The sequence below is a fragment of the Rissa tridactyla genome, chromosome 4 (genome assembly GCF_028500815.1).
Source record: "Rissa tridactyla isolate bRisTri1 chromosome 4, bRisTri1.patW.cur.20221130, whole genome shotgun sequence".
Taxonomy (NCBI): Eukaryota; Metazoa; Chordata; class Aves; order Charadriiformes; family Laridae; genus Rissa; species Rissa tridactyla.
Window position 1 is genome coordinate 10,655,618 of NC_071469.1, and position 23,349 is coordinate 10,678,966.

At 37.8% G+C, this 23,349-nt stretch overlaps 1 long non-coding RNA gene across 1 annotated transcript in view; it reads right to left on the bottom strand.

Moving 5' to 3' along the window:
• Nucleotides 1-23,349, bottom strand: part of LOC128908307 (uncharacterized) — a 139,213-nt gene that overhangs the window by 90,169 nt on the left and 25,695 nt on the right. Inside the window, exon 2 of the long non-coding RNA XR_008465900.1 lies at nucleotides 3,486-3,606. This is a non-coding gene — a long non-coding RNA (uncharacterized LOC128908307). The remainder of the gene's footprint in view (nucleotides 1-3,485; nucleotides 3,607-23,349) is intronic.

Consider the following 23,349-nt stretch of genomic DNA (forward strand, 5'->3'; position numbering starts at 1 on the left):
ACAGAAATTGGGCTGCCTCATGTCCAGGACTTTAGCAAGGCAGCTGGTGATCTACCTGCAACCTATAATGCATAACAACTGCTAAATCTTGTATGTCTTGATACTGTAGATAAGACATGAGAAAGTTCATGGGCTAAGTAACAGGTAAGAGGATAGAGAGAATTTTGACTTCATAAATACCCAAGCAATCCATTGATATTATTTATCTTACAGTTAAATTTTACTCCCCACAGTTAAATCTTTCTGTTGTTTTTTTTTTTATTAAGCTTTCTCTTTCCTCATTAAATGAGGTTAAAAAACAACAAATCTGATTTAATAAAGTTCACCTTAGCACAGCGAAGGATTATTCCACACTAACAACAGCCCTAATCTTCCACCTGTTTTTAAAAACCTTTCCTGCTTTTCACTGTTTCTGTTGAGCTTTTCAAAAGCACCAACTTCAAAATCTTCCCTTCCCATCTTTCTGAAGATGCCATGTACTGCATATACACAGTATAATCACATCATTCACAAACTTCTGAACATTTTTAAAGGTTTCAGTATCATAATCGGAGCCCTAAGGGCCTATAGGATAAAGTCAACCTGTCCCTGAATGGGCCAGGGAGAGAAAACAATCTCCTAGCTGAATAGGGAGCATTCAGGATTCGGTGAATGGTCTTGATCTCAAGATCCTCATTCAGTAAGCAGGCAATTATTGTTGTGCTATGTGGGCTGCAGCAAGGGATTAGGTGAATCAGGCATCTCTGGGTTAGAAGCTTCCTGGGAAACCTGCCAACAGTCACTTCCTGAAAGACTACTTCTTACCCAATTCTTTCACTCTGACACGTCTTGTAATTGTTGTTTTATGACCCCGTTCAGTTTTCTGCATCAACCGGGATGATAATATTACCATAACAACAAGTCTCTGTCTAATGAGACCAATTATTCAAAGGTTATTTCTTGTCTTGAGACAAATCATAGGCTGTCACTACTCCCTTTTTCTCCAGTGACAGGATATCAAGAGTGACTTAAAAGTTTCCTCATCTCGGGAAGTTTCTTGTAAACACTAAAGTGTGTCCTTACAAGGCAAAGGAACAGTGCCCTGCTTCATCAGAGCAACAGGGAACAAAGGGGACTTCTGCTTGCCCTAGTGAATCTCAGCTGCTTCATTCTGAGTCACATAAATGCTGAAAAAAACAAAAAGTCAACTAGAAGTCATCATGATAAAGGGACAAAGTGAAACCTCATTTACTCCAAAATAACTTGCATCCTTGTCAACACTAGATATCAAAGACCAAAAAGAGATCTACCATAACAAAGCACACGCTTTTCCCAGTCAAAGCCCTGATGTGTTTCTGCTCTGATATCTAATTGTGATGCAGATAATTGTGAAAGGCAACAAGAAGTCAAAATAAATAGTATGCCAAAACCATAAGAAAGCCAGTGTCAAAACTGAGATTATAATGCAAATTCCTTAATTTTATTGACATGAAAAGATTCATGTCTCTTGTAACATGCTTCTTCCTGCTGGAAAGGACGTGCATGTTACATAGGGTACAAAGCTCTAATGATAAAGGAAGACATTTAAGATCTATTAGCTGGCTTGCTACATACATTAATATACTGGTAATGATCTGACTGATGTGATTGTGCCTGACAGAAGGACTCTAGATAAAATGTGGGCTTTGGGCTGTTCACATCTCAATCTCCTAGCACTCTCTGAACCAGCAGGCTTGGCTTTGCATGCACAATACACCCTGTAAAGGCCAACTTCTGTGTCAGTTACTGCACTAAATTACTTCATCTGTAGAAATGCTGAGAAGGGATGCAAATTAACAAGAGACAAATAATAAACAGTGTAAATAGTGTCATCACAGAAAATGAATGCAAAGTGACTTCACATAACTAAACTTCAATTCCATTTATACTGCAGTAAGGGCTCTGAAAAGAGACACACAAAAGTATCTGGAGAATGATGGAAAAGGCTTACTGAATGAGGATTAATAAATACCAGTAGATTCATTTTGGTTTGGTTATCTCAATCTTTAATCATAAAACAGAATTTCTAGATGTTCACGATGGAATTCACAAAAAGCTTTTATTCTGAACAATTTCAGCACTATAATTACTCATTATCCAACCATGTACTTCTTTAGTATCTTCTGAAGTCATACTTTCCTTCACATTTCCACAAAAGTAACAGTGCGGATATTTCTGGGTTAGTAAATTCATCATATACTTTTGTGGATGAACACCTGAACAATCTTACTCCATACAGCCACAAGATAGATAGATGTGCTCCTTGACACACTCTACCACCTAGACTGACATGCCTTAGCTGTCCTTTGATCTTCCTATGCATTTCCTTCCAATGGAAAGCAAGAAACGGAGGAAAGGGAAACCTGGCTTGCACTTGAGACTTGTCTTAACAGGGAATCATGTAAACACCGAGACACACAATTTAGAAATAGCATTAGAAAGTCTATTACCTACACACTTTAATTTATACTCTGTTGGGACTCAGCTAGAGAAAACACTTACGTATGTGTTTAAGACCATCCCTATTAAAACGTGGAATGAAGCATATATTTAAACATGTTATCCAATTTTATAAATTCAGTGAGTCCTAGGTATATGTAACTGTATGTTTTTATGGATAGGAATGTTTTCTTGTATCAGAATTTTTGTTTGGTTTTAAGTACATTCCTGTATTAGTTGTGTACATTTAAAATACACAAAGATCTCATGTTGAAGAATATGTGGGACAAGCTTATTACTCATATAGTAAAATAAATCAATTCAACTTGACTGTACATGAATTTAAATTCAAGTGTGTTCCATAAATCATTAGGGTATCAAAGACAAGAGAAAGCAGAAGCTGACAGAATCAAGGTGGTATAGTAGTTTTGCATAGAAACAGTATGAAAAGGAATAATATCCAGTTATTAATAATGTTGCTAGAACCTTTCATGAAACTTTGGTCCCAATCGTGAAAGGAAGTTTTGCTGCGAAGTTTGATAAGTCTAGATTTGGCTTTCCCTGTTTTCTTTCTCCTCCTCTTCAGTCTCACCAGTTTGCCAGAAAGATAAAGATAAATATCCACGATAATATCTTGACTCCATGGACTTCAAAGAAATAACCGTATGTATTGTAGCTTTGCTTCAGTTAGAATTACAGGATTGTTAATTTTATCAAATGATAATGTATACATTTCTGAAATGTAAAAATAAAACTATTTAAGCATATGACAATATTGCTGATTTAGCCTGAAAAATATTCCAACTCAGAGTAGAGTTGACGTATTCCAGTGACATACAGATTAATTAAAGATGAAAAAAAAAATCTCAGTGTGAAATAATGAACACTGTAGCTTCATGCAATACATTTTATCTAGGATTTAACTTCGTAACAAGAATGCAACATCCATGACCTTTAACAGATCAACTTATAAATACTAATTGGAGTAAGCTGTATAGACAGGTGTGTCAGGCTATGATAAAAATTACCTTGCCAACAGTATCCTGATGCAACCTTCTCTCATTTCAGACTTGCATATATTGGGTGATACGCTCTAATCCTTCCTCAAATGCGTCAGTAGCACATTTCTGAATTTGGAATACCGCAGACCTAGATGATGAAAAACATAACATTATTTAATCAGAACAATTAAGACAAAATGATGTGCCCTATCAACTATCCGTCTCATACAGAATCTGTGGAAGAGTTGATATGATCTATGTGAAAAAAAATTGCTTGGGACTAGAAAACCTAAAACCATTAAACATTGAACAAAGTAAGGGTAACACTAGTCCTTTCTGTGTAAAAAATATGTTTGCGGGTTTTTTTATATTCTAACAATATAAACTCTAACAACCCTGCTAAAGCGAGGTCACAGTTTGAGTTGGTTCTTGTCCAATGTATTAGTCACATATCAAAACTGACTTCACATAATTTCTATTTTTGTTTAGTTGCTAGATGATAGGATTCAAGTACTACTTGGTGGGGGGGAACCCCAAACAAAAAAACCCAACCAAAACAACTCAGAATATCTTTTCTTTTCTGATCATCATTCCACTATTAGCATGTTATTCAGTAACAGTAGCAGAGCAGCCATGACATATAGTTTGCCAAGCTTTTAGAAAAATACTGAAAAAAAGATACAAAAAAAAATTCACACTAGAGCTACAGTGGGAACCTGGAAGAAAATGGTGATGGTACATCATCAAAAACCACCACTATATTATATGTTTTTCTGGTTACATTAGCTTTACATAGATATGATGTGAAATTCTGGCCCAATACTTGTATCTCTAATTTCATCTGGTACCTTTTTCAGCATATTTTCCTCTCTTTTGAGATTTAGGATCTTATTTTTTCTTTTTCTCATTTCCTCTGTATTTTGCAGTTGCACTGCATATAGGCACAAAAATTCATGCCTGCTTTATAACTCCTTTTATACTGACAGAGCAATCCTTAGACATGGGATCTCTAGAAAAGACACACTGAAGTCACTATTACAGTGAACTACATTTCTTTCTTCCAAGAGAGGATACTGGTACTAAGCCTTAACAAGGGCTCGGTATATATCCATGTGCTTAGTGACTGTTCAACCAGCTCCTTTGTCTGCCCATTGGTGTCTAAAATCAAAATGGGATTTGGGGAATTTCATGTATTGCTCTGTATACTGCATGAATACATGCATGTATACTCTGTATACTGCATACTCATATAACTGCATGAATGGACACAAAACAATCATCTATTTTTTTTAAACTTCTCACTTGTCTAAGTAAATTCACCTACAAGGAAATTAATTGGACAAATACAATTTACTTTTTATCCAGGGAAGCTTACTGTTAACTACCCTAACATCTCCCTTTAGCATAATCCTATCCAGGGATCCATCCTGAGAAGAAAAAGGATTAAGAAAAATTAAAGCAATTTCTTATAATATTTATATTGCCACTGGGACCCAAATGACACACTTTTGCTTTCAGGTGTTTTTATTCTCTAGAAGTCCACATCTAGAAGTACCTAAAAGATCCAGTGTGTAAGAGAAACCCTCAAAAAAGGTTAGAATATTCACCACTCTAAGCTTGAAAATGCTAAGAATAATCTCACATTTTCATCAGATGGTGATGTAGAAGATACAATGTTGTTGGCACTAAGTGATTCCTAAAAAAATTTTGCCAAATATTATTTAACACTTTGCCCAATCTTTTAATCCTATGCTACAGAGGTAAGCTCTAGAAATGTCCTTCCACCACCTTAATATGTACTGAAAAATCAGTGCAAATTTTTAAAAGGTTTTCAATAAACTATATGAGCTTTTTCTTCATAGATATTTGTGTGTGTGTATATATATATAATTATTTTTTACACTTTCATGTTCTTTTCTGAAGAAAAATCAGTGTTTCTGTTTTTTTCTGAAAGATCTCAGGAAGAAAAGAGGTGCTATAAATAACTATAACAGCTACAACTAAATAGCAACTATTTTTTTCAAATGGTAATGTTCAGTCCATTATAATCTAACAATGGAACGAAGATAAAGTTTGTGGGAAGATGTAATATCTTTTATTAGACCAATTAACAGAGTTTAAAAAGACAGACTGTCAAAGAAGGCTGAGCACTGCATGATAGCGTATTTATTTTTCCATATGTACCAGCTACTGCGACACCTTCCTCTGCAAGACTTCCATCTCAATTAATGGTTTCATTACCAGTGATGATTTCATCAGTTTGGCACCTGCCTGTTCTATCCATTGCCAATGAACAGTCTCTAGGCAGTAAGAAAAGACTCTGGCCCATGGAGAAACCATTTAAATAAATCTGTCATTTTTGTTTCTATGGAAACATACATCTTGCAGCTTTCCCAAGCAAATAGTCAAGTTAGCCTCTCAGTCATGTTCGTTTATTTTGGTATCTTCCCCTTAACCATCATATGATATTTTATGCTCATGACTGTCTTTTTTGGAGAAAATATGCTACAGCCAATGTTCGCCCTTTAGTTCTGATTGGTATTTGTTTAACCTTGACTGAGTCTTTGACTGCAGGCTTTCCATTTTCAAGTGTTTTAGATCCTTTTGATTAATGAACTTTTTCTCTATCTCCTACATAGTAATTTTCTCTGGAGAGATCTCCAGACGATGCCTATCCAAACAGTCAGGCCAGTTTCTGGGAAGTCACTTGACACATCAACCAAAATGTGCTTCAATAACCAAGGAAACAAGTACACCCATTTGTGTATTAACTGTTAGTCTGAAAACTTACAACAATATTTCATTAATTTTCCTGACCTTTATAGTTGATAATATGTCATGAGATCTTTTCTTACTTATTTTCATACCTAATGGTTACTTCTCTTTAACATATTCTTCAAATTATCTGATCTTCTATTTCCAATTACTTTATTTCCTGCATGGCTGACAACAGAGGCTTCTGATAAACTTATATGTCCGGGCCCTCCAGACAACATACTGAGAAATAGGGGTTCTAATTAGAGCTGGTTTCAAAAGCTTTCTAATAAAAAATAACTAACAGAACTATCCTTGTTACCTTCAGCACCAGATGAAGGTTGCTATCATGCTCCTATCAACCTGAAGAACCTCTCACTTTGGCCTTCAAAGAGTCTGCCTGTGCCCATCATGAGAAAACACGCAGTGTCCTCCAACATCGTTGTCCTCCTATTGAAATTTTCAAGTAACTACTGCCATGAGTCACTTTCAATTATCAATATATATAAGGAAGTTCCCACAGGCTAACAGCTATGAACACACTTCCCCTTTGCAGGACTGACAAGAAGACGCAGCAGTGGATACACGCCTCCCTTCCCTTGAAGTTAACATCCTTATAATAATATATAGCACCTTATAATAAAGGTGGGAACAGATTCTCATCATAAAAAGCCTCTGTTCCTATTGTCATGCAGCAGAGGAATCTAAGAAAGGCTTGTCCTTTGAGACAGTAATCTTTGTTAGTTACTGCTCTACTGCTGCCTGATTTTTAACTTTTTTCAGACTCTTCCGCAGTTTTAAAATTCTTAGTGACACAGCAACATTTCCCTCATCAGGAAGTGTTCAAAGTCCATAAGAAAGGGCCTTCAGCCTATGGATCCTTGCATATTTGCTGTTGCATTAAACATTAAAAATAATGAGCATAATCATTGATATAGCTCTTCCTAATTGTATATTCTTTCCATACTCCCCTAAAATGAATAATTAAAACAGCAGCCTGGCTTCACCTTCAAAATCCAAAGCATTTTTCTTCTATTTCAGCAGAGAGAAAGATGGGCTTCCTTGTATCACTCAACTGCAAGTCATTACAAAGGCCTTTGTGACTATAAAAAAAAATCTTGATTTCACTGTGGCTTTCTAACACACAATCCATCACATCAGCAGCGGACATGAGTGCAAAATGGGTGTTTTGAATAGTACACATCTCCTCTGCAATACTCACAGCTCTTTCCTCTGAAGTAAATCAGAGAGTGTTTCAGAGCTCCTTGAACAAAATCTTCCAACTTGGTTTGATTAATTAGTGTAGTCAGAACCCTTTTGCAAGACTAGTATTATATCTTCATTAATTGCCTAATGTTTCTTTTGCCTTGGGAAATTTGATTAATGGTCTTCAAACAAAACATCTGGTCACACACAGAAGCAATCACTCACTCCTCTAATGGTATACAGATCATGAAGGCACCAGGATTGGTGCAGATAATGTACATGTAGCACAGTCTGCTGCTGCTGTCTCTGTTGTTCCAGCACGCAGTATCCATTTTAGGTGATTGTCAGCCAAATGCCTTTCTGTGCTTGATGCACAGGCACTCAGTCCTGTTCTTGGTTTCATATGTAAATTAGTGCAACTCCCAATTTCCATTGGACAAAATATTCATGCTTCAAATTTTGTACAAACTGCCTTTTCAGAGCCTGTACTAACGAATCCCCCAAACAATCACAAGAAACAAACAAAAAACCGTATTCTTCAAGCTTGACTGTTCCTAGCCATCTCAAGGATTTTCTGTCTCTACCATCCTGATTTCTTTTTCTTCAGTCCGCCATGCCATCTCTATTACTTTTGTACAGAAAAAAAATACTGAGTTGTCAGAATAAGTCAGTAAAAATCACTCTGCACCATTATATGAGGTCCTAGCACTTCTGCACAGGATGATCTGGACGACCCTGAATGCCCCCACAGAGCTCTGCCACCCAACCATCTGTTAGTGTATGCACATGCCTGCTCACGCAGCTGCAGCTGTGAGTGGGTTCATTTTATAGTTTCACCTAAAAAAGCGCTATTTCTATTCGGTGCGTGTCCAAGGTAAGTAGTGGGTTGCTCAGCTCAGCATGAAAATCACACAGAAAATTCCTCTGCAATATTCCGTAGGATCTGACAGAACAGTGGTCAGATTGTGCATTGTAAGTCTCCAAAACGGGTTAGTAGAGCCTAAAATGTGAAAGTCTTGCTCAAAACAACTTCCAGAACGCTCTCAAAACCAGTTCCTATCACCTAACTGCTGCTCTAATTCCTGTAATTTTTAAGCACTTCAAGAAGGCCACTTAGGCGCTCAGTCTTTTTGCCAAGGAAGTATACTATTAGAAATCTAAGAATATAAAATTATAAAAATTTTATTATATTATTTGAACTCTGGTATCTGTGGCAAAGCACCTTAAATTAAGAATTCAATTTTTATATTTTAGTTTTTAAAATGGGATTTGAGAGCCAAGTCTTGGGCACTAACTTTCAAGTTAAAAAACAAGGTGATTTGTGTCCTCAGAGATTTTAATAAGTATCTCAGTCACCAGAACTTACTCCTAATACCTCCAGATGCTTGTGAAAAAAAAAAAAAAAAGGATTTTCAAACAGAGAAAGATGAATTAAAATTAAAATAAAATTTCTTCCCCTGTAGGTGCTATTGCATATTGTTCACAAAATATTGTCCACAAATGCTTTTAGATCCCTGGCTATAAACAGTCAGACACATGGTGCACTTATGTGCAACCTATTGTGGTTATTAAATAGCATGTTAGATTCTGAGAAAATAACATGTTCTGATACTAACTGCTTTTAACCACATTGTTATGCATTCTCCTTCTGAAGGAATGGGTTATATTTGCATATATCACAGTGAAAAGAATAGAAGCCAAAGATCAGTACTCCACTTAACAGCATCAATATACTCAAATCTTTTCCAGGCCAGACACCGAAAAGAAGTATCATTCACTTAATGGGTGGTTATGTATGCCCCCCTGGTACAAATATTTAATGATTTATACTGATGCGTTTCTAAAATACTTTCTCAGGCAGATTTGTGGGAGCTATTCTGGGTACAGGAAGGCACCTTCATCTTCTGAGAGTGCAAATCTGAAAAAAGTAGTCAACAGATGATAAAGATAAAGTCATATTTTGGAATCAAGACAAAATGAAGAGTAAAAGGTACTGCCTAAGGTAATGGCTATTAAGCTATTTAGAGTGCTTTCAACCGACAGCATCCATTTTTTATCCTCCTGACTTGAAGAAGCCAAATGACAAAATACCCATTTGAGGTATTCGGTGACCGATCATGTCTGAAGCACTCAGGACAGAAAATTCCAGTGTTTATTTTTGTCCAAATTAGTTTGAAGGACATCTGAGAGGTAAAAGGGCATCAAGGTCTATCCCATGACGGATATTCTACTCTGATTTGTCTACGGCATTCCCTAATTAATGAAAGAAAAGAGAAAATCATAGAATCATAGGGTTGGAAGGGACCTCTGGAGATCATCTAGTCCAACCCCCTGTCAGAGCAGGGTCACCCAGAGCAGGTTGCACCAGAACATGTCCAGATGGGTTTTGAATGTCTCCAGAGACGGATACTCCACCACCTCTCTGGGCAGCCTGTGCCAGTGCTCTGCCACCCTCAAAGTAAAGAAGTTTCTCCTCATGTTTAGGTGGAACTTCCCATGCTCAAGTTTGTGCCCATTACCTCTTGGCCTGTCCCCGGGCACCACTGAAAAGAGCCTGGTCCCATTCTCCCGACACCCACCCTTTAAGTATTTATAAGTGTTGATAAGGCCCCCCCTCCACCATCTTTTTTCCAAACTGAAGAGACCCAAATCCCTCAGTCTTTCTTCATAAGAGAGGTGTTCCAATCCCCTAATCATCTTGGTAGCCCTTTGCTGCACCCTCTCCAGTGGTTCCCTGTCCTTGAAGCGGGGAGCCCAGAACTGGACACAGCACTCCGGGTGCAGCCTCACCAAGGCAGAGTAGAGGGGGAATAATAGATTGGAGATTTAAAAAGCAAGAGAAGAAAATGGCTATTCTTCCTGGCTCAACATCAGAAGAACATTCTTTCAGTAAACTAAATTCTTATGTGGAATCACTTTGATACAGCAGGCTGGTCCAACTGGCAGCCAAAAGAGCCCATAGGGCAGCCCAACTTGGCTCACCAACCGTCTCAAAGGAGGCTGAAGAGAAGAACATGTAGTGGCAGCCATGAGCAAGCACTCAGACCCAGAAGGTCATGGTGCAGCCCACACCTAGAGCCCAGAACAAGCTCCAGTTCCACAGTTAGAAAAGATAGGCCACACTGGCGGATGGCATAAAGATTGCTGCGATAATCAACTGTGCAGAAAAACCAAAACAAAGGCATAATAAAGAAAAGCAATTAGGCATTCAGCCCTGAGAAAGCAAACACAACCTTTTCTCTGTTGTTCAGTTGTTTCAGGGCTGTGTCTGTTGTCTGAGTCCTACATCATATACCCTTCTCCCCCATAATGTATTTAAAAAAAAAAAAAAGGTTGAAAAATAGAGCAAAACATTATTGTATTCCTATAAATCTGAAAAACGTCCCTGCCAAAGCCCATCACAGGTTGGTTATTGTATCACTGATTCCACACCGTGCTGTTAACTACATTTAAATTCAAGTGATATAAAAATCTTGGACAGGATTTGGTATCCCTCACTTCATCCACTAATGAATTAATATTATAAATATTGTTATATATGAAAGCAAACAATTACATTCCATTCTGTCTTTGCCTTCAGGGACATTAAGCCTAATATCTGGGTGGACTTCTATGTTACTTCACTATAAAGGCTATTAGCAAAATAATAAATTGTATGTAATATAAAAATGGAGCTACTGAATGCTTTTTGAATTTCCTGCTGGTAATTCTTATTGTCAAAACATCACATAATACAGCCGTCACTGAACAGCAGCAGAATGTAGCTTTTAACTGAAAATGTTGAGACTGTGTTCAGCAAAGGGTGAGTGGTAAATTATTCTGCTTGTTTATTATTCAGATTAAGCATTCCAGAAACATTTCCTATTCTATTAATTAATAATTTGAAAACTGCTCAACACAGAAAGCTGTGAAGAGACAGCTTTTTAGAATTTGATTTTTTCACATGCAGAATGTAAAATTAAATTGCAAAATTGCACATTTATTTGCTAAAAAATAAACAAGTAGCCTTCCTACTCCTTCTGCTGTGCAGCTTCTCCAGCTATTCCTGCTCTGTCCTGGCTGCCAACTCTTCACAGTAGACAGACTAAAAGTAATCTAAATACGAACATGTAGTCGATCACCTAATGTATCAAATTCTCTCTATCTTATGTTATGCTTCTCCACAACCTGGCTGCAATATATGTGTAAAAGCTGGCAAATTGACTAACGCTGTTGTAGCTACAATAGCCTAAGGATATAAGCCAGGCAAGATTTATTGGGAGACATAATACCTTTTATTAGATCAAATGATGCAGCTGGAAAATAAACAAGCAAGCTTTCAACCACACAAAGCGTACTTCTAAGTGTGCATACACATATATATGCACACAGGCCAAGCAGATGGAGTTAAAAAAACAGAGAACACAGACCTATGTCCAAATTCAGTCTTTTTATTCCAATTTTCCTGCAAAATTCACATATTTCAGAAATCTCTGAGATGGCAGTGCTACATCAGATGTATTATAATCAGTTCTGGGAGGACTGAGATTCTTTAGCTCGCATAGCCGGTGCTGAGAATTAAAAGCCACAATCTGTCCAGCTCCCTCTGTTTCCCAGTTGTAATTAAATAGACCTTCACAATTTATATTTTCTCCTCAGTATTTTGCATACAATTGAATGATTTCTGAATGATAGAAACCTCAGCAAGTTTGCACAAGTTCCTTAACTTGGTTCTCAAGGTATTAGACTGGATAAAGCTGCAGGAAGGGAGCACTACTGACATCAAAGCAGTCCTGAATAAACTGCACCACCTAAAAAGGTCAAACTCAAGCCAAAAGGAAAAAAAAACTGAAAAGAGCACCGGATCCAGGAATAATTACCTCTTATTTCAATGGCGGAAGCAGGAATGAAGTTGGAGAAGAGTAAATTTCAACTTAATGGGACACTAGTCCTGAAAAAGTAGTGGTGGGATAGAATCCATGTAAATAAAACCAATTTTAGTCACCATTTCTATTGACTTCTGGGGAATACTTTACCATCTTAGGAATATTTCCTAACTTTATAAAGTTCCTTACTTAAAAATACAATTCCATTCAAGGATTGTTCACCCTGAGGATCTAAATCCAGCATAAACTATCTGCACACTGTTCTATATTGAACACTTTGTGAAGTTTTTTCCACATGCATATGAATTGTTCAAACCAGAGATCAATCACTGTGTACATACATTTATGATGTAGAACCATATTTTCTGAATAACTAATCACCAATTAACTCTTGTAATCTGCAAATCTATGCCTAAAACAGTAGAATTCCATTCTCATTTCATGCTTGACTGTAACTTCGACGATGAGGTTACAGAACTTCCCCCCACCCCCAATGCTACTCTAAGTAAATCCCATCTGATACTATCAAAAGAAGCATTACAGCAGCCAACCATCACCCATATGTCACAATCTGGAAAAAAGGGCATTTTACAGCTATTCCACAGTATCAAGGATACTGCTGTAGAGAAAATAAGTATATCATACTAATCAGGTAGTTGTGGAAACTGTGTTTCTCATTGAGCATAAATTGGCAATTGCTACCCAAAGGAATCATCCTAGGTGTTTTGAACTAAATTAAAATTCTCTAAGAATTAGTCTGTGCAAAAGTCCTGCTGGGCAAACTGATTTTTCCATGTGCATTTTCCATTTTGCCTACATTCAGTCAGATTGTAAGGGATTTGAAATTTCTCATGGGATGATGTTCACTGCAAAAAGGTAATTGGGATAGCACAGCTTGTGAAGCTTTTGAGCTAGCATTGTGAAATCTTTGCATAGCTTTTAAAGCTTATTAGCCCAGTTGTAGACAGAAACACTAGGTAATTAGGTAGGTAAAAATGACTCTCAAGTGTACAGTTGCATTCCTAATAACCATAACAACTGCTTAATAATGCCAAGCAGCAAGGTAAAGTTTAGAGGGAGAAAGGAAAATGGGTTTCAACTCATTTCGGCCAATGGCAACTTCAAGAAAGAAATTATTAAGAGTTCACTTTTACCACACCATTCAGCTGGAGCCACTCTCCATGTTCCAAAGCATATAGTTGGATCTGTAATTACCACCAACTAGTCAACTAGTTTTATCCAAGAGCTCTCTCTTTCGATATCATACCATCCCCTAATAGCTGTCATACCAGCTCAAGACACTTTACAGGTGTGAAGATCCCCATTTAAAATAACTGGTGTTATCCACATTCTTATTTAGTCTGGATTTGAGCCCAGGTTTGTACCCTAGCTCACAACCCACCTCAGCAGCTATGCTTAGTGCACCGACGGCTTCACAACAGTTTGCTCATGACAGACTCAACAGAAGTTCAAGTGCCTATACAGAGAACAGGTTTCAAGAAGCAGGGCTTTTAGTTCCTGCCCCTACATGCTATCATAAACTGTTCCCGTTTCCATTTCAAAGTCAAACAGGTTAGCTTAATTTGTGGATGGTGTCTGTCTCCTTGACCGTACACTGGAGCAGAACAAAAGAGAAACAATTAAATCCATTACCAGTAGCAACTGAGAGACCACAATACTAGTGGTCCAGTGCCTGTTACCTCCCTCCTGAGACAAGTACCTACCCATCCTAAACTGAAACAGCTACTGAAGGTCAGGAGCATTGCTGGGCCAAAGCTTAGATCTCACAATTGGGTCACAAATGCAGCATAAAAAATCACCAACACCTTGATGTCCCTTGGCTGTGTATGCAAGAATTTGCTGTAATCCTGTTTAACTGCTGACAATCACTGGATCCTATTCCTATTTTTCTACACTTGGCAGAATTATTTGCATGCATTACAATATACAGGGGGCACAGGTTTGACCATCTGGCCATAGATGTCAAACTGAGGCATTTTCCAGTGGCAGCATCTGTTTTCTCTACAAAAAGCAGTGTGTTTGCTGCTTTCAGCCTGTTATCCGATAGGGCTACACACTGTTATCTAGGCTGCCAGATCTTCTTGTATTGCTTTCTTTTGATTCATCATTAACTCTCTAGTGTTTTCTCTGTGTGTAAGACTATGTACAAGCTTATTTGTTTCGTAAAGGTCTAATAAGGAGCTAAAACTTAACCTATAGGTTTCTCTGTATGTGCTAATCACATTCATTCACCTGACATGTGAGCCAAAACTACTATATAGAGATGGTTTTGAAAGTACTTAGCACTACAAAGAAGAGTTCATTAGCTTCCAAGAGGTTTGTAAAGCAATAATTCCCATACCAACATCACTTTCTAGTTGTTCCGAGTTGTCTCCTGTCTGTATTACCTGGTACAGGTAATTCAGACACAGGGAGAAAGGAAAACTGGGGTCAAACATGATTCAGTTGTTTTGAAAAGGAAAGCTATTTGCAAAACAGTCATTACATTTAAAAAAAATAAAGAAGAGAGAAAAAGTATAACCAATTAGTGAGAAAAGCCAGCTAAAGACAATGATTCCTACTCCCTGCATTCCTTTTCACACACAAGCATGAAATATGTGGTCCTGCATGGAGGCAGTAAAAGGCACACTGAGATCCTAATCTATAATGAACAGGTCATGGCACATCCTCAGCCATGCAACAACTTTGGCCCTTAGAAGCTAAGAATAACACATGTAACAAATGGCAGCACAAAAGGATATCATTCAAGACAGACTACAAAGGTGTCTATGCTTTCTAATACCTGGCACATGTCAAACATGGACAAAAGTTATAGTGGTTCCTTAAGAGGGAGTTCCAAGAAAAAAAAGTGAAGCCCAGAATCAAAGATGGAAGTCTCTTTCTGTAAAGTCTCTGCAGAAACATGCCATAGGATTTTTCAATCATCCTATGTCATTTTATTCGGTACTTTAGAGTTTGGAAGACCAGGAACTAACTTCTATCAAAGATCAGGATGAAAAGTCACAAAAACTGAAGCTAGTGGCCAAGTCTAATTCGTCACTTATAATTATGCCATGTCAGTCAGGATCATATTTTTAAATCACCTTTCAGGCAGACATACATAGATAAATCCATCAAAGGATCTAAAAGAATATACATAACACCAATTCATGCATTAACATTAACACGGCCTATAGGAAGACACGCAAATTCTCTAACTCTGCCATGGCAGCACAGCATGCGAAAATGACTGCAGTGATTGCTTACCCCAGACTATTCCCAAAATCAACCCAACTGATTTCATGGGCTCAGTACAACAACAAATCTACAGAGACTGTACAATCTTTCTGCCAGAAGTAGAAGTGCACAGGGCAGACAGTGAGTTTGTGGTACAGCATTTGGATACAATACTCACATATCATGTGCAGAAAAGGGAATATCTTGCTATTATACCACCAGGCCTAAAAGATGCAGTAGTATGTTAGCTCTCAAGTGCCAGGAATAAATATGTCCCATTGGAGGACTACACTGATTCAAGTGCAGAAAAGGCATCCCTTATGTACAGATGCTGCTTGTCCTCTGTTGCAGAGAACCACAGCAGGAATTTTATGTTTGAGCATATGGACGAGTTAGTTATGCCCTATCTACTCAGAGAAACAAACAGAGCCAGGCTGGATAGCTTGCAGGGCAGAACAGCTCTTCTTTTTTTTTTACTACAACCCAGTAAAAGGCCACGATAGTGGCACTGAATTTCTATTTTAATCTGTTAATAGAAACAGTTTCTGATTGTCTGGTCAACTGAGGGCTAGAGAGATGGAAAATTTTACCACATATTATGTATTACCGAATGGATTCAGTGCTTTTCAGCTTTCCTCTTAAGATAAGCATTCTGCTTTTTTCCTAAGAAAAGACTCTATGAGTTGCATATTTTTATGACAAGACTGAATTGTCTTCAGCAGAAGCTCACATTTCAAAGCATACAAATTCAGTGTGCACTGAGCCCTGACAGGTCAAAGGGAACAGATCAAATCCACTTGATACATTGCAGAATGTTATATGCTGTGCACAGATATATGTGACCTTTTTCCTGGCTGGAAATAATTAATTTTGGAGATACAACAAAGCTTGAGGAATGGATTCGGTACAATGATAGCACTGCTAAACAACAGGCTGACTTCTGAAGAAGAATTAAAGAAATGGTTATCTATTATTCATGACAGTTTAACATGTTTATGTCCTTTTCAATAAGCACAGTGCATGTGCTTTATTATTCATCATGAACTAGCACTAGGACCACCTCATCTGATACACTGACTTTCAAATGCAATAGCTCTAACCTTACAGAGAGAATGAAGGCCACAAAATCCACGTCTTGCATATGTGTCATGCTTAGAGTTAACTCTCTGTTGGTTTGGAAGATACTATATCTAATCTGCAGAGTTTCGTGAACGTCTTATTTTTTATTAATTTTCAGAGATTGGGTGCAGCATAATATGAAACCCACATTAAATGAAAATACAAAAGTGTCTTGACATGATGGGGCTTTGAAAAATGTCAGTTTCAAAAGTGGTACAGCAGACTGCTCTGCAGGTCCAACAGACGCCCTCTCCTGACCTGGAGCTTGTCTATCAGGAGATTTCTCTGAGCTAATGCTCAGATTAACGTGCATCAAAAAAACATGCTCTCCTGTTATGTACTTATTCTGTACTTATTAGCTAAAATCCCCTTTCTTTGCACCATAATTACTAACAGATTATTTTTCTTAGACTCTCTGATATGCATCAGGGATAATTTTGAGATTATAAATAGGTTGGCAGAAATAAAAATTAGAAACAAAAAAGACTGAACTGATGAAATTTATTTTTCATACCAGATTAGAGAGAGAGAGAAATCTATACCTGTGGATCTCCATTTAAAGCCAGAGTATGTCTTTTTGGCTCAATCCCTGAATGCTGTTCTTAATTTTGAATTCACAGAATCATAGAATCAGAGAATGGTTTGTGTTGGAAAGGGCATTTAAAGGTCATCTAATCCAATGTCCCTGCAGTGACAAGGGACACCTCCAACTCGATCAGGTTGCTCAGAGCCCCATCCAACCTGACCTTGAATGTTTCCAGGGATGGGGCATCTACCACCCCTCTGGGTAACCTGTTCCAGTGTTTCACCACGCTCATCATAAAAAGTTCTTCCTTATATGTAGTCTATATCTATCCTCTTTTTGTTTAAAACCAATACCCCTTGTCCTATTGCAATAGGCCCTGCTAAAAAGTCCTTCCCCATCTTTCTTATAAGCCTCCTTTAAGTATTGAAAGGCTGCAATAAGGTCTCCCCGAAGCCTTCTCTTCTGCAGGCTGAACAACCCCAACTCTTTCAGCCTGTCGTCATGGAAGAGAGGTGTTCCATCCCTCCATCCCTCTGATCATTTTTGTGGCCCTCGTCTGGACCACTCCAACAGGTCCACGTCTTTCCTGTACGGAGGAATCCAGACCCAGACACAGTACTCCAGGTGAGGTCCAGCAGAGGAGCAGAATCACCTCCCTCGATTTGCTGGCCATACTTCTTGTGATGCAGCCCAGTTGGCCGTCTGGGCTGCAAGTGCACGCTGTTGGCTTATGTCCAGCTTTTCACCTACCAACACCCCAAGTCCTTCTCAGCAAGGCTTCTCTCAAACCCTTCATCCCCCAGCCTGTATTGATATCAGGGGTTGCCCAGACACAGATGCAGGACCCGGCACTTGGTCTTGTTGAACCTCATGAAGTTCACATGGATCCATTTCTCAAGGTTGTCCAGGTCCCTCTGGATGGCATCCTGTCCTTCAGGTGTGTCAACAGCACCACTGAGCTTGGTGTCATCATCCAGAGAAGTATACTTGAACACTGTAAAAATTTAACCAACTTTTCCAGAAGTAGAAATCTCAAGATTTCCACATCGAAATCTGAGAACACAGCAGGCCTCATTAATCTTACCTTGAGACCGGTATTGAGCTGACAGCATACAGATATAAATAGCAAGAAACATAATCACAGATATTTTCTTCTTTAATCACTTTCTGATCTTTTTTTAAAAAAAAAAATTAAAAAATACCCCTTATTTTTAAGTATGACTCTTGAGTTTCGGCTTGGCCCCTTTTCCTTTATAGAACTCATTTTTATTGGTAATGTGAAAAAAACAGCACAACAAATTTCAACCATCCTCATCAACTTCTACATGGCCCCTTCAGGGCCTTTTCTGTCCTACTTCCCCCAGTTCATAGACATTTTCGTATCTTTTAGGTTTTGGGTAGATTTAATTAGACACTTGCTAGCACAACTCCATTCTATTCAGCTCAAGTTTCTGGTACCGTAGCTATCACCATAATCTCCAAACACGTCATCAGCGATCACTTGGAAATTTAATGTAGGGTCAGAGTTTTAGTTTTAAACAATATAACCGAAGAGTCTTGAATTCACTGCTGTAGTCTCAGACCACATCACCCTGTTACAAACTCTTCATATCTGCCAATGAACTCCAAAAGTATGCATTATTCATCATCAGTAAACACATTTTTTCCACCAGTTAGTGACATTTAATCATCTCAAAGGGAAAGTTACTTACTAAGTTTTAAAAGCTTTCAAAGGTATATACAGATCCCTTCTCCCTTCTTTGCAACAATGTACGTACACAGGTTATGAATCCATCTCTTCAGTGCAACAACAAATGAAACAAGACTAAAATATGACGAAATGTTATAATGTCAGTGTCTACTATGCACACACACAAAAAAAAAGTAAAATACAACATTGCATAGGCGTTTAAAATTTAGAAAATATCTTGTCAGGTTTTCACCCTGGTAAGCTTTAATATTATATTTAATAAACAGAAGTCATGCATCACACCTAAAATATCTGTTTCAAAAATAAATATAGTCAAAAAAACACAATTGCCATTGTCAACTGAACTGAGCTGGGCAATTGTCATAATAATTTCCTGTAAATACTCTGAATTTAAAACAATGTCATTTTGACTACTGTGCTCCTGAGAGTAGGTTTAATGAACGTGAACATTCAAGCAAAACAAACTTTATTGAGAATATTCATGAGCAGACTTCCCACTTTAAAACAAGGCAAAAGAAGCAAAAATTTTATTACTTCATATTGAATTGAATGATTCAAAATTTGTTTAGTTTCAGGGTTATACAAATTTAAGCTTCAAGGTACAGGGAATTGTCTTTGATCAACAGAACATGTAATTCTGAGTTATACAACAAAAAAACAAACAAACCATTCTAAATAATTACACATGCTTGATTTATACATCAGACTATCTCATAGCTGTGTCCAGATGAAGTTCTGTGGATTATTTCAATACTTAAAGGGGGCTTACAAGAAAGATGGGGAAGGACTTTTCAGCGGGGCCTGTTGCAATAGGACAAGCGGTAATGGTTTTAAACTAAAGTAGGGTAGATTTGGATTAGATATAAGGAAGAAAATTTTTCTGATGAGAGTGGTGAAACACTGGAACAGGCTGACCTAGAAACATTCGAGGTCAGGTTGGATGGGGCTCTGAGCAACCTGATCTAGTCAAAGATGTCCCTGCTCATTGGCAGGGGGCATTGGATTACATGGCCTTTAAATGCCCTTTCCAACACAAACCATTCTATGATTTAACTAGTTCCAACTGTAAATCAGCACAAATAAAATGGGGATTCATTTTGCCTTTGTGATTTCATTTTCAGAGCCAGTCCTCATGAGATGATTAGTTTCTCCTGCAGTTTCTCCTGCAGTACTGGACATCACAAGCTCTTGCTGATTCAAGGAAGCGCTTGCTTTCACCGTTTTGGAAGGCACAGATCCCTTATGCTTGTGAGCTTGCCACTGCAGCAGCAGATTGCTAAAGCATTCTAGCACCTGGCTTACTAATAGCTTTCCATTCGTGTGTCTCTCTGTCATTTTAGACCACCTGAACCATGCTTCTTTCTGTTTGTTTTACCTCATTCAGAGAGTTTTGGAAATAGTGTGTCTCAGTGAAGTTTGCCTTTCAATTCGAAGGACTTGAGAGCCGCCTAGTGGAGGCCTCTGTCCAAATCGCAAAATTCAGCAAAGCTTCCTTTTCATTACAGTCTATTACACCCCTTACTGGTATCCCTCCTGACACTGTTCTTAATAGCTGAACACCACATGAGGACTTCAATTTGTTTTCATAGGTTTGTCTTTTTTACAGAAATTTGAATCATTCTCTAAGATATAAAACTGAAAGTGGTTTAAAAAAATAAGGCAGAATTTGAATTAAGTGCTGATTTCTCACTATAACAAAAATCTTTTCTAATCTCACAGATCTCAGCATTAGACAACCTTGTCAGCTTGTGGCCAGTACTAACAAGGAACTTAATTCTGTAGACCCAAGTCTGAGCAAAATTAGAAAATACACAAGAAGACAATGATACACTATATATTATAAATATAAAACATCATTATGGTTCATCAGTGCCAAAACCTACCAAACCATAAACTACACAAAATTGCAATCACAAACAAAATCCCATTATTTCAATTATCTCTTTTCCTCATTTTGCCTGTAACATTTGATTAACAATCCTGAGATGCAAAACCACAAGGTACACATGCACTGATGGATCACTGATGCATGTGTGTATAAAGTCAGTAATGTAGAAAGCTGTAAATCAGACTACGTCTCTGATGTTTTGTTTCATCTATCCGCTATTGCTTTACACATAGAGGTTAACTAAATATTAAAAACATAATCAACCCTGTTTTAATCTGGACTTCAGGAGTAAAATCTGATGTATACGTGTATTAGTTAGATCTAAGCAACAGGAGTGTGGGCTTACCACCATTCTCAGGGTTGTAATAGCATAGGGCATGGCATTAGGAGAGCATCCATTGCTCATCAAAAGCCAAGGAAGAAGTGCAAAGGAGCTTGGGAGTCAGGGATGTTTCCAAAGCTCAGAAAGAAAAATGTCAGGCTGGGTTTACAGAGCCCACTGGGAGTCTATTAGTGTCACCGGCATAGAAAGACACAGCAATGACACAATGTGGTTTATGTGTTATGGCTCTGGTGAGACAACAAACATGCCTTGTGATTCCCGTGAGGAACTAAGGCACACCCACAGGAAGCCACAGTGAGCCTGGATGCAAGTCAAAGAACAGAGGAAGACTTGGAAAGGAAGCTATGGCAGTGATGAACAAGTGTTGATGATCTGCAACAAATCAGAGAAACTCGTCTCAGAGAAGGCAAAGTAATCTCAAGGTCTCCATGGCTGAGGTCATATCTCATGATAGATAAGATTTCTCCATCATGAGAGTGATGGAGAAATGAGTTTCTGTGAAGAAAACTTAGAGTTTACACACATTCTCCTTGACTGTAACAGGATTTGCAGGTACAATAGAGTGCCGCAAATTACTCCAAAGAGCCTGACATTGTGGCACTGCTCTGGTTTTACCAACTGAAATGCCAGAAAGAAACTGACTTAAAAAAACCTAACAAAATATAGCACACAACGGTGCAAGATTGAAAAAATATCTTAAAGAAACGTCATTTTTTCCCCAAATCTAGTATCCAGTCTGAATTGATTTCAACATCACTTCTAAAACACAGAAAACTCCTCTAGCATGTGAAATCAAAACCACAAACACAGATGAGGAGCTGAAAATGACTATTTTTAATTTGGAAACCTCAAACAGCTGTCATAGCAGAGACACCAAATGGTAAAAAGGTGGAATAAGTGCAGCAAAGAGGCAGCATTGACAAGAAAAGAATACCATCCTACCCAGAGAGAGAAGACAAGAACAGTGAAAAGGCATATACACTGACATCAACATGTTTGTTTCCTTTTAGAGAGTTGTCTGTCATATCAAGATAGCAATAGGAAACCTATTCCAGGAGTAGCTCACAAGAGAAAAAGCATTCCTTGAGACAAGAACAATCTTTCTGCTCTGTTAGTGTGTAACATCCTGTGCACTGTGACTAATGTCTTCGCAGGGATGCCAAGCAAATCTGTTTTAATCACTATCAAAAACATATATTCATTTATTACATATACAGCTAATATGGAGCTGAAAACAAAAGCCTATGTATATGTATATATCTAGGCAGAACAGAATGGGAAAGTATATAACAACTAAAGGGGAAAAAACAACCACACCAAAGCTCAGATCTTCACCAGATGCTTCTCCCAGAATGCTGCATCTGACATGGACACCATTGCCATTTACCACGAGATTATGGTTTAATAAGTACAGGAATGTCTCATTAAAAGAAATCCTTGGAAGCTTCTTCCAGCTGCTGGTAATTCTGAGAAATGATGGAGCAACACTACAAAATCCAGTTTCTTATACAGCATGCTTAAGCTTATACAGCATGTTTAACAGTTCAAGATACTTAGCTTTGTAGATAACTTGTCCTTGTTTTAAGATGAAGAAAAAATTATATATCTATATTCTGACTTTTAAGTATATTTTCTTGATAGTAGGTTTGTAATATTTTGCTTAGGATATTGTATTTGCTTAGGTGGTCTGGATTCAAACAGAAATAAAGTTGTTCTGAAACTGATAAATGGTAGTGTTCATCAAGTGAAGTCTAAACAATTGTCTGTGATTATCAAAAATTCAGACAGAACCTGTAACACCCTTTCTAAGAAAAAACTTTCAGTCAGGAGTTCTGCTATGACTGACGCTCTGATATAATCCAATAAAATTTTCCAAAGAGGCTACTGCCTTATTACAGAGGGAAACCCAGACTACATACTGTAATGAAAAAGATTATTAAAAGTCATAGAGTTAAGATGCTACTTCATATTACCTTAAAATAGGACTTACAGACATAACTTGAGTCAAGCATGTTCCAAACTGCAGGCAAACCATGATAGATTTGTTTATACAGATGTATGATTTCTCCCTAACCTAAATGAAGATATTAACTTATTGAATCACATACTCTTCATCTCGTGATTGTTGCCTTAGATTATTGTGATAGACATACTAAACTCAGAACAACTCTGAAGGATTCCAGGTTCACCTAGGAGGTTAGAAAAGAGATCATTTTTCTGTGTTCTTCCCCAGTGTTGAAGC